This window comes from Berghia stephanieae, chromosome 1, assembly GCF_034508935.2.
Source record: "Berghia stephanieae isolate SIO BIC M18660-M18661 chromosome 1, UCSD_Bste_1.3, whole genome shotgun sequence".
NCBI lineage: Eukaryota > Metazoa > Mollusca > Gastropoda > Nudibranchia > Aeolidiidae > Berghia > Berghia stephanieae.
Genome location: NC_088360.1, coordinates 86,612,213 through 86,624,712, shown reverse-complemented (window position 1 = coordinate 86,624,712; position 12,500 = coordinate 86,612,213). Strand labels below are relative to the sequence as shown.

General features: G+C 37.3%; 1 protein-coding gene across 2 annotated transcripts in view; it reads right to left on the bottom strand.

Moving 5' to 3' along the window:
• Window positions 1–12,500, bottom strand: part of LOC144960260 (neuroglobin-like) — a 166,568-nt gene that overhangs the window by 146,755 nt on the left and 7,313 nt on the right. The window contains exon 1 of one of the 2 annotated variants that reach the window (XM_078893299.1): window positions 2,852–3,014. The exons of the other annotated variant lie outside the window; for it this stretch is intronic. The gene's annotated coding sequence lies outside the window, so the exon portion shown is untranslated. Of the gene's footprint in view, window positions 1–2,851; window positions 3,015–12,500 lie in introns of those variants that run through there. 2 annotated transcript variants of the gene reach the window in all.

The following is a 12,500-nucleotide window of genomic DNA, read 5'->3' as shown; positions in this document are numbered from 1 at the left end:
AAAATACTACCAAACAAAGTCATTAACGCATTTTTCATAACGTCATGACAATGTAAAATATAATGAATGACCACCAACAACGATTGGATTCAATAGTCTGATGCCACGTCGCCCATAAACGGCGAGCAGCGTGGTTCTATACAAAAACAATCGGTACTTTTTATTCTTCATGCTGGCAAAAACGTTTCATATATCATGTGTTCAGAATGTATAAGAGTCAAAACATGATCATATTTATAATGCTTTTCTCCTCTGGATACAATTTTCAGTTACTAAGTTACTATGCGCCATTACGAGGGAAGTGACTACATGACTGTTGAAGCCTATTCACACTGTGTTAAGCAGGGACCTCAAACACAAACTGTCATCATAAAACTGATTCTGCGGATGACCTTCTGTTTCTAATATATATGGCAAAAGACCGTGAAAGGTGAAGGGATCTCACACAGAGGACAGAAGAGACAGCCGAGGAGTCCCACTTGTAAGGATAGGAGACGAAAGGCGCTTAGTCAGTTAGTCATGTATAAACCTTGACCTTTAACATTGAGCAATATCCTATAAATGTGCTCATAGCGCTGAAGAAGGGGTTCTGAGTGAATAGCAAGTGTAGCATATAGGGCGAAACATGCCGCCGGGAAGACGTGATTATTTCTTTTTTTTTTTCCCGTCAGTTGCTCATTTAAACATGAGTGTAGTGAGAGAATAATATAATAAATTGAATCATTGGAATAGGCTCGTTACTCATATTATGAGTAAAGAGCCTATTCCAATTATTCAATTTTGTGCCACAGAAAGTGGGACATGAGCCAAGAACATTCAGGTTCGAAGGCGAGTATCATACCACTAAAGCACAAGGTAACAAGGTAGCACAAATAATTTTGGTCCATTTCCATTAAGCAATATTGTCGAAATAATTCACAGACTGCCACGGTTACATTGTCTATAGAAAGCTGTAGAGGAACCGAACAGAGTTTGTCCTTGTCTGAGTCCGCTGCACTAATAATAATAATAATAATAATAATAATAATAATAATAATAATAATAATAATAATAATAATAATAATAATAATAATAATAATAATAATAATAATAGATGACACTTGTATAGCGCATTTTCAAAATTGTATAATGCTCAATGCGCTTTACATGCATTTCTTGTGTAACAACCCACAAACACACCCACAAAGACAAACACGAGCGCGCTAGCGCGTGGACACTCACGCACGCACACAATTTAATATTCACACATAGGGTTATAATCACTGGTAGTCGGTCTATTGAGCGAAGTTGTTTTGTGCCGCCCTATATTTTTCAAATTTAGCAGATACTGCTTTTCGTCTCAATTTTTGCATATGCTGCTTTTCGTTAACACTCGCGCATCTCGGGTACTGTACGAAGGTTGTGCATCATCACAGACGGCTCTCTTTTTCTTGTTGCCCCAAGCGATGCGAGATGACGTGCGACAATGAGCAGAGGGTGGGGTATGGGGGCAACCATGAGCCAAAAAGTCAACAGGCCGCCAAAGTATTTTATATAAAAGACGGTTTTCTTCTGTTTTTAAACCACTTTTACCCACCTCCCCCCCCCCCCCCCCCCCCCCCCCCACAAATAACTGATACTCATTACTGCGAAAATAACTAGGCCAGGCCGGCAAATTTAGTTATGCACACCTTGGGGTCTGACTTGGGAGAAATCAAAACCATATCAGTTTTATCATTGGAAGAACAGGTTTGTTGTAGCTGTAATCAAACGATACGGATGAAGAATATGTCAATAAATATAGATCTTATGCTATTCGTTTTGCTCAAATAGATTTTATTCATCAATACGAATATTACACAAATCATTCACCGCGTAGAGCCCCGTGATGCTATAAATAAGAATCCCAGTCGAGGCGACCAAAAGAGATAGGCAGAGCCACCGCGCATGACCCACTTTCTCTGCTGGGCTTAGTTCTGCGCACAGACTACCAATTAGCCACTCCCACGCCTCGTTCTGAAAAAAGTCCGCGAAATTAAAGGGGAGGCAAGAGAAAATCAGCTGATCGTTAAAATAGTAACAGAAAAGTGGAGGTGCTCGGCAATGAATGCAAGAAAGACATTTAAAACGCCGTAAAAATGTTTAAAAATCACTTAATGTTATACGAGTAATTACCATCCATAACAACCTGTCAAATTCACATATGTAAGATGCCAAGCCAAAATTAATAATAAAATAATAAAGAACACGATTGACCGTTGACTACACATGCATACGAGTACCAGAAATATTTTGTAAACAATGTAACACAATATAATGTGTAAGTTTCAAAGCAAATGCAACCACAAATAACATCAAAGAACAATGTGGGACTACTGTTTTAATTTCATAAAACCAAACGCATATTTTCTGCCCCCGATATTGAACGTGTAGTTAGTATGTATCGTACAAACAACATTCGTTTAGACAGGTAGTCGGGATTCTAGCGCCAGTTTTATTTGGGCAACCGTGATTGGGATTTCACTCAATGCACTTATTATTATTATTATTATTATTATTATTATTATTATTATTATTATATTATTATTATTATTATTATTATATTATTATTATTATTATTATTATTATTATTATAATAATAATAATAATAATAATAATAATAATAATATAATAATAATAATAATAATAATAATAATAATAATAATAATTAATAATAATAATAATAATAATAATAAGCAGTTGAAAGCAGTCTTTGGTGTATAAGTGCATATGTACATTATTTCTTATAATAAATGCTTCAAAACAAAACAAAACTAAAAAAATAAAAATAAAGAATAAATGAATAAAAATATCTATTTGGGCATTTACTTACATTAAAAGTCTTGAAAATCACAATCACAATCCATGAAAATTAAATATCCCATAATCCGAAGAAGACATGAATTTAATCCAAAATCCAACACAGGAATGTATTTTAATAGGAGACAGATATCCTATTAAAACTATAGCATTACTTGCAAACAACAATACCCCACTCTGCGTTTAACGGGCTTGTGGCCGTCACATTGTAAATTGTGACCGCATTAGGGTAATCGGTGTCCTAAAGACTGACATACTGACATACAATCAATGAGAACTATAAGGAATCCATTCTAGAATTCAACTACAAACTGAAAAGCATGATAAATATCACTCTATCAAATAATTTTCTTTGCACAGGTTCACTCACACTCTCCTTTATTGCAAAACATTGATAAGTGAGAAAAAGTTTGTATTTCAATTATAAACTTAATCACATAATCTAAATGATGGAGAATAAAAACAGCTAATTATAAAAAATTTCACAGATCAAGTTATCTACTTGAACTCCGCATATTTAGCTTAATTACTCAATGACCATAAATTTTTTTAAACTGCATTGTTTCATTTAAACAAGACCATGACGCTTATGCCTGGACCGGGTATTCACAACTTCTGCATTTGCATTCCACTTTCGAATCGAATTAATCTCTATCTTATCCGTTTATTTGCAAAGTTTCTGCACTTTATAAATAAGACCATAACGCTTATGTCTGGACCGGGTATTCACAACTTCTGCATTTGCATTCCACTTTCGAATCGAATTAATCTCTATCTTATCCGTTTATTTGCAAAGTTTCTGCACTTTATAAATAAGACCATAACGCTTATGTCTGGACTGGGTATTCGCAAATTTTCCTATTGTGTTCCACTTTTCGAATCGAAATAACATCTAGTCTATCCGTTTATTTGCAAAGTTTCTGCACTTTATAAATAAGACCATAACGCTTATGTCTGGACCGGCATTCGCAAATTCTGCTTATGTGTTCCACTTTTCGAATCGAATTAATCTCTATTTTATCCGTTTATTTGCAAAGTTTCTGCACTTTATAAATAAGACCATAACGCTTATGTCTGGACTGGATATTCGCAAATTTTCCTATTGTGTTCCACTTTTCGAATCGAAATAACATCTAGTCTATCCGTTTATTTGCAAAGTTTCTGCACTTTATAAATAAGACCATGACGCTTATGCCTGGACCGGGTATTCACAACTTCTGCATTTGCATTCCACTTTCGAATCGAATTAATCTCTATCTTATCCGTTTATTTGCAAAGTTTCTGCACTTTATAAATAAGACCATAACGCTTATGTCTGGACTGGGTATTCGCAAATTTTCCTATTGTGTTCCACTTTTCGAATCGAAATAACATCTAGTCTATCCGTTTATTTGCAAAGTTTCTGCACTTTATAAATAAGACCATAACGCTTATGTCTGGACCGGGCATTCGCAAATTCTGCTTATGTGTTCCACTTTTCGAATCGAATTAATCTCTATTTTATCCGTTTATTTGCAAAGTTTCTGCACTTTATAAATAAGACCATAACGCTTATGTCTGGACTGGGTATTCGTAAATTTTCCTATTGTGTTCCACTTTTCGAATCGAAATAACATCTAGTCTATCCGTTTATTTGCAAAGTTTCTGCACTTTATAAATAAGACCATAACGCTTATGTCTGGACCGGGCATTCGCAAATTCTGCTTATGTGTTCCACTTTTCGAATCGAATTAATCTCTATTTTATCCGTTTATTTGCAAAGTTTCTGCATTTTATAAATAAGACCACGACACTTATGTGTTAGATTGTTCGCAAATTCTGCCTTTGTGTTCCACTGTTCGATTAGAATTAATCTCTATTTTATCCGTTTATTTGAAAAGATTCTGCACTTTATAAATAAGACCATAACGCTTATGTCTGGACTGGGTATTCGCCAATTTTCCTATTGTGTTCCACTTTTCGATTCGAAATAACACCTAGTCTATCCGTTTATTTGCAAAGTTTCTGCACTTTATAAATAAGACCATAACGCTTATGTCTGGACCGGGCATTCGCAAATTCTGCTTATGTTTTCCACTTTTCGAATCGAATTAATCTCTATTTTATCCGTTTATTTGCAAAGATTCTGCACTTTATAAATAAGACCATAACGCTTATGTCTGGACTGGGTATTCGCAAATTTTCCTATTGTGTTCCACTTTTCGAATCGAAATAACATCTAGTCTATCCGTTTATTTGCAAAGTTTCTGCATTTTATAAATAAGACCACGACACTTATGTGTTAGATTGTTCGCAAATTCTGCCTTTGTGTTCCACTGTTCGATTAGAATTAATCTCTATTTTATCCGTTTATTTGAAAAGATTCTGCATTTTATAAATAATAATAATTGTTCAAAATTTTACCTCATACCCGATATTACAAGTACAAGTGAGCCAGGTGATGAAGATTGTCAAACAGTGTGACAGATGAAATAGGAAGAGAGAGAGAGAGAGAGAGAGAGAGAGAGAGAGAGAGAGAGAGAGAGGATGAGAGAGAGATTCGTTTTTTGTTCAAAATTTCTCTCTTCTCTCTCTCTCTCTCTCTCTCTCTCTCTCTCTTCTCTCTCTCTCTCTTTATTGCACAAGGTTGTACTATTTTACTATTTATCAAGAACAGCCAAGGTGGCAACCCAGTCTCTGTATAAACTAAGCAAGATGGCAACAGGGACCTCGCTCCTTATCCAATGCCGAAGCTTTAATTTGAGTCAAACGGTTTGGTTAAAAAAAAAACACCAAAATAAGTTCGTGTGTGATGGAAGTTGAAGTCGGCTTATTATAAAATCGTTTATGGTCTGTTTGGATTACCCTTTTTAAACAGAAAAGGTGAATATAACATAAACTTGAAGAATAGGCAAGCTAAATGAAAATTAAATTGACTGATTAAATGAGTACGCGAGGCTGAGTTGCGAACGACTACTGGGTTCCGACATTCCGATCCCAGTGTCATTCATGTTCACCGTACCGTGTTACTGTCTACACACTACACTGCATTGTTAGTGACTGGTCATGTCTTTTTTGTTTGTATGTTTTACGCAAGCTTAATAAAAATTAAATTGACTGATTAAATGAATACGTGAGGCAGAGTTGCGAACGACTCATGGGTTCCGACATTCCGACCCCAATGTCAGTGTCAGTCATGTTCACCGTACTGTGTTACTGTCTACACACTACACGGCATTGTTAGTGACTGGTCATGCCTTTTTTGTTTGTATGTTTCTTTTAATATGGGTTAATTTACAAAGAATAATAATAGAAATGTTCAAAACAAAAACTAGATTCACTATTACGTGCCTGTAATGAAGTGCTTTCCACAAACCGTGAGCGAGAATGATGGTGGAGGTAATGGCAACCATGTGGGTTTGTTATTGCTTCCTGCCTCCGTCAACCCACGCATCCAGTTGCGTAACCCACGCTGAATCTGACCAATCGAACCAACTCTCTCTCTCTCTCTCGTGTCTATTAGTTGTTCGCCCATCTTCTCTCTCTCTCTCTCTCTCTCTCTCTCTCTCTCTCTCTCTATATATATATATATATATATATATATATATATATATATATATATATATATATATTATATATATTATATATATATATATAATATATCGTTTAGTAATTGTTCGTTTCTCTCTCTCTCTCTCTCTCTCTCTCTCTCTCTCGCTCCTCTCTCTCTCTCTCTCTCTCTCTCTCTCTCCCTCTCTCTCTCTCTCTCTTCGCAGTCTTTTATAGTTCATCTCCCCCTCTATCTTTCATTTAGTTATGCCGGACCAAAAAGAAATCAAATGGAAAGAAGAAGAGTGGGTGGGGGGGGGGGGGGGAGGAGGAGGGAGGAGGAGGCGGAGAAAGTAAGGAGGCAAGTGATATTTCAATATTTTCACTTCATAACGGTAATACAGTCATTGCCGATTAATTTGATGATGAAAAAATGAATGATGCAACTTTGATTAATACCGTGATTAAATGAATGGTTAGAATTTTGGAGGGGGGTATCTGATGATGATGATGATGATGATGATGATGATGATGATGATGGTGATGAGGTGAAGGGGATGGAGGTTGATGAAAAGGAGGAGATGAGAAGGAGAATTGTATTGATGGTGTTAAATATGGTAACTTACAATTTCTAGCAAGATGATGTTGATGTTGATTGAGAGGTGAGCTTTTTTTAAGAATTAAGATAAATAGACAGAGACGCCAATTTTAAATTTGGCTCACAGGAGTTTCAGACACCACTCGTAGGAATTTCAATGCCGAAAGAGGAATTTCCGCACACAAGAAAAAGGAATTGGAATGGTATTTGGCATTGTGTTTACGTTTTGTATCTTCTAAATATATAACTGATTAGAATTATACTATGATGAAGTAAAGCACCAAAATCAAATGGTAGAGATTGTAGTACTGGTGGTAGTGAGATGATGTGGTGTTGGTGGTTGTAGAAATAGTGGTAGTGATGATGAGGATGTGATAGTGGTTGTTGTTGTTGTAGTAGTAGTGGTAGTAATGATGATGTGGTGGTGGTGGTGGTTGTAGTAGCAGTGGTAGTGATGATGATGTGGTGGTGGTGGTAGTGATGAAGATGAGGTGGTGGTTGTAGTAGTGGTGATAGTGATGATGTGGTATGATGATGATGTGGTGCTGTTGTAGTAGTATAGTGTAGAGATGATGATGTGGTGGTAGTAGAGTGGTAGTGATGTGTGTGTAGTGGTTGTAGTATAGTGTTAGAAGATGTGGTGGTAGTGGTGTGTAGTAGTTGTAATGATGATGTGGTGGTGGTGTTGTAGTAGTAGTGGTAATGATGATGTGGTGGTGATGGTTGTAGTAGTAGTGGTAATGATGTGGTGGTTGGTTGTAGTAGTTGTAGTAGTAGATGGTAGTGAGATGATGTGAGTGGTGTGTTGTAGTAGTAGTGGTATTGAGTGATGATGATGTGTGGTGATGGTTGTCAGTAGTAGTGTGTATGATGTAGGTGGTGGTGGTTGATAGTATAGTGTAGTATGATGATAGGGTGTGTGGTGGTTGTAGTAGTAGTGGTAGTGAGTGATGATGTGTGTGGTGGTGTGTTGAGTAGTAGTGGTGTGATGATGTAAATGATGTTGTGGTGGGATGGTATGTAGTGTGTGGTATGATGTTGGTGGTGGTGGTTGTAGTAGTGTAGTAGTAGTGGTAGTGATGATATGTGCTAGTGGTGGTTGTAGTGTATGTAGTTGCAGTGATGATGATGTAGTGGTGGTGTTGTTGCAGTAGTAGTGGTGGTGATGATGTAGTGGTGGTGTTGTAGTAGTAGTGGTAATGATGATATGTGGTGGTGGTGGTTGTAGTAGTGTGTAGTGATGATGTGGTGTTGGTGGTAGTTGTAGTAGTAGTGGTAGTGATGATGATGTGGTGGTGGTGATTGTAGTAGTAGTGGTAGTGATGATGATGTGGCGGTGGTGGGTAGTAGTAGTGGTAGTGATAATGTGGTGTCGTGGTTGTAGTAGTAGAGGTAGTGATGATGATGTGGTGGTGGTGGTTGTAGTAGTGATGATGATGTGGTGGTGGTGGTTGTAATAGTGATGGTAGTTGTGGTAGTGGTAGTGATGATATGTGGTGGTGGTTGTAGTAGTAGTGGTAATGATGATGATGATGATGTGGTGGTGGTTGCAGTAGTAGTGGTAGTGATGATGGTTATAATTCTAGTGGCAGTGATGATGATGTGGTGGTTGGAAGGGGGGGGGGGTGTCCTTGGAAGAATTTGACCTCACCGGAATTTGACAGAAGTTGCCCGGAACCCGGAATTTTTTGCTCCAGACCAGAGTTTTTTCAGGTGAAACCGGAGTTTTGGAATCATTGAATAGACTATCAATGACAATTTCATTTTGATGTGTACAAGTACAAGATCATCCGGTTTTGTTTTGACTCAAGGCAACAGTTCAAGGTTTCGCTCGACGGCAGATGATGGCTTAGATGACACTATAGTTTTTAAATTATTTTTCAATTGCTAAATTAGATTTTAAAAGATACACACAACAAACATCATGGTGGGATTGGCAATCACAATGAATATATATCCATGAACAGAAATAATAACAAACGCGATAAATTCATTGTATCAACAGGTAATCCAGCGTAACTGTGGTGTGTAGTGTGTAATGTGTACACACAAACTTTGTTGACAATCAAATATCGCGGGGTATTAAATTTTAAGCCCAGCAGAGAACTCGCGCAATTCGGTTGGACAGGCCCGATACTATTTTTAGAAGGCCCTGCTCCCAGTCCATTAACCCGACACACACAGCAGTTATGTTATTGTTATTGTCTTTGGAGTAGATGAGTAGTGCATTGAGGTTGGATTTTCTATTCCTTCTATTAATGCCTGTTATCACAGTTGATATTCGAAGGAAGAAATTTTATATGGCAGTCTAATTGCTGTTGTCACGTTGTTCTTTTTTTTAAAAAATGATATTCACAGATCTCAATGAACAGACGTGTATCACAATCCATACCGAAACAACTATGACAGGATCCATAGACTTCAATGACAGGTTGATATACAATTTTTTTCTCTAGAGGAAAATCGACAAATGGACCTCTTTTACTTTTACATAATATAGCCCATCGTAAATGCCAGTTACGTGAGTACATCTCTTTAACAAACCACACATGCCCCCCCCCCCTTTTTTTTTTTTTTTTACACACAATAAACACACATTCTAAAATAACCCACTAGAACATTGATATTGCGCAATATCCACTGTGAGCTCAAGACACTTAGAAAGGGCTCCTGAGCCAATAGCAACATGAAGACGAGACATGATGCCTGTTGGGAGAGATACCATTTTCCTCCAACACACAAAACTGCTTCCGGTCAGGTACTCATTTTACACCTGAGTACGATGAGAGAATGTTTTCGATCCATCCGCCTTAAATAAACAGCCAGCAACCGCCCCTGGTTATAATTAATTGATCCATTATGCCTCGTCATTATCGCCTATCCTATATGCTTTATTTAAGCTAAGTGATAAACAAATGAAAATAAAGCATGTAGCTTCCAGGTAGCTACAAAATGAAACAATGATTGTGAATAAAGAATAAAATAACTTAACATCAGCATTCTAGATCAAAGCCTTTCATAACACGCTATAAATTATTGCAGATTCATTCGAAAGAGCTTGTGTTACTTTTGTTTTGTTTTGATAAGCTGCAGTTCATTACTAGTTAGCAAATAGACGTAATTAACATCGTTCAACCAGATAAATAGCTGAGCTCTGGAGAGACGCGTATCTAAATATGTTTTGGCCAGAAAACTCGTCCTACAAATATCGATCGATTTAAATGATCCTCATCTTGGCAAAAATTCTCAATTCTGAGACCTGCGAGGTGCAGATTTGAGCATTTTTGCCCAGATGAGGGTCAACTAAATCAGTTGATATTTGAAGAAAGGGTTTTCTGGCCAAATGATTAAATACGTGTCTTTGCAGAGTATGGCAGTTAACTGGTTAAGCTACACATTCGCTACATGCACGTTTTGTTCTTGCGTAAACACATCATTGTGTATCCACATGATTTTGGGAAAAGGGCAGGTAAAACTTATGTAATTAAGTTGTGGTAATTTACAAAACAAAAATAAAAACAAAAAACCAATACACTCATAATTCATACGCTCACGCACACACACACACACACACACACACACACACACACACACACACACACTGTCGTGTTTGAATGTTGAGATGTGTCGGTTGTACCGTGTTTTGAAGTGACTCTCTGTGAGTCCGACGGTACAATCAAGACAACTCAACCTTCAAACACGACAGAAAAAGAATATCAACTACATTGAGCGAACACATCTGGAAGTTAAAGGACTCAAACACCCGACACAACACCACATGGGACATCGTCTCAAAACACAAACGTTTCTCATAAACACCAAAAATGCAACTAATGTCTTGAAGAGATATTGCACATAGTAAGAAATACCCAACACGCCACACTAAACAGAAAGACAGAACTCTTCAATACATGCTTACACAGAAGAAAATTACAACTGTTTTCTATGCATTACACAACCCAATGAATCATCCGTAACCCCAGACGCCCCCTCCCCCAACACCACACCATTCTCAGCACTCATACACACAAATTCACACATTCGCATGCACATATACACACAAGCACACATACGTGCGCAACAAACCTAAATCCGGAAACAATATTAGCGCCAACTGAACAACGTTCCTCCCGGACACTACTATACAGAATATCTCGCTGAAGATTTCATCAAAATGCCGACGGATGGTGAAACAACGTTGTAGGAGGAAATAACCAAATGAAGTGAGGATAATAAATGTTATATATATTGTAATATATACATATACATATAAATGTATATGTGTGTGAGTATGTGTGTGTGTGTGTGGTGTGTGTGTGTCTGTGTACATGCCATGCTCAACCTTCGCCTCTGGATCTCAAGCTTTAAAAAAGGAGAAAAAGAAAAAGATTACCGTAAATAAAGTTTCACCAATCCATTCAATAATGATGTTTTGAAACGACACTGCTATTGCAATTGAGGATTAAAAGATTAAATAAGCGAAAGAACAAAGTAATGTTATTTTGAAAATGAAATTCTGGTCGAGGAAAAAAAACGCATTTCAGAGATTAAACGTATTCGAATTGACAAGGAACTGGATAAGAGGCTGGGAGAGAGAGAGAGAGAGAGAGAGAGAGAGAGAGAGAGAGGAGAGAGAGAGAGAGAGAGAGAGGTGGACACAAATCAAATAGAACTTTCCCTTTTCACTGCGCCCAAAGGCAAACAATGGAATATCTTACGTAAAGTTTTCCGACAAAAAAGACATAATCCCGGGTACAACGTTCTCAACGGGATTCAGCATAAGTTCTTGTTATATCTGGAGTTTGGTTGGATGAAACTTCCATAACATTGGTAATAGTTAATAAACAAAGAGTATTTTTATAAAATTGGGATTCCTTTTTTTTTCGCCGTTATATTATCCGGGTTCAGAAACTAACTTTTAAATCTCGTTTTAAATACTGAGTTGTTTTGTTTTGTTTATTTTCGATTTATGTTTTGTGCTTGTGATGCTGTGGTGTAGCGGCACTGTGTTGTACGCACGGAATGAAGTATAAAAGGTCCTTAGATTCGACACGCCTTGCTTAAGGCACGTTGACGTCATGCGCAGGGGTCAGGCATTATCACGCACTGCCCTTGGTCCACAAAGCAGTGATGGTTAGCTGTTCAGATCCCTTGGAAACTACTTTGTGATAGACGTGGGTCCTATCCAAAGTGTAGTCCGTCTAACTCTGCAAAAAGAATTGATAAAGACTCCAACTATTAGGGTCTTGTGGCTTTTAAGGAATAATACTTTATGATTTGAAATCTCCTCTTCTTTTGTGCTCATGGTAATGTGCGACGTGCACTTATTTGTAGGTCTGATAACCAAATTCCTAATGGGCTCATTGGTGTAATGGAAATCTCAAAAAATGTCGCAAATATTGTCCATCACAATGTTAAACTAGGCCCATAATTGCGTTCGGATGTCGGACCAGCATATCTAAATATACTTCGTTATTGTCTGATGTGATTTTGTTCAAACCTTGGAAAGTGCATCGATTTTGTTTAAATTGGATGA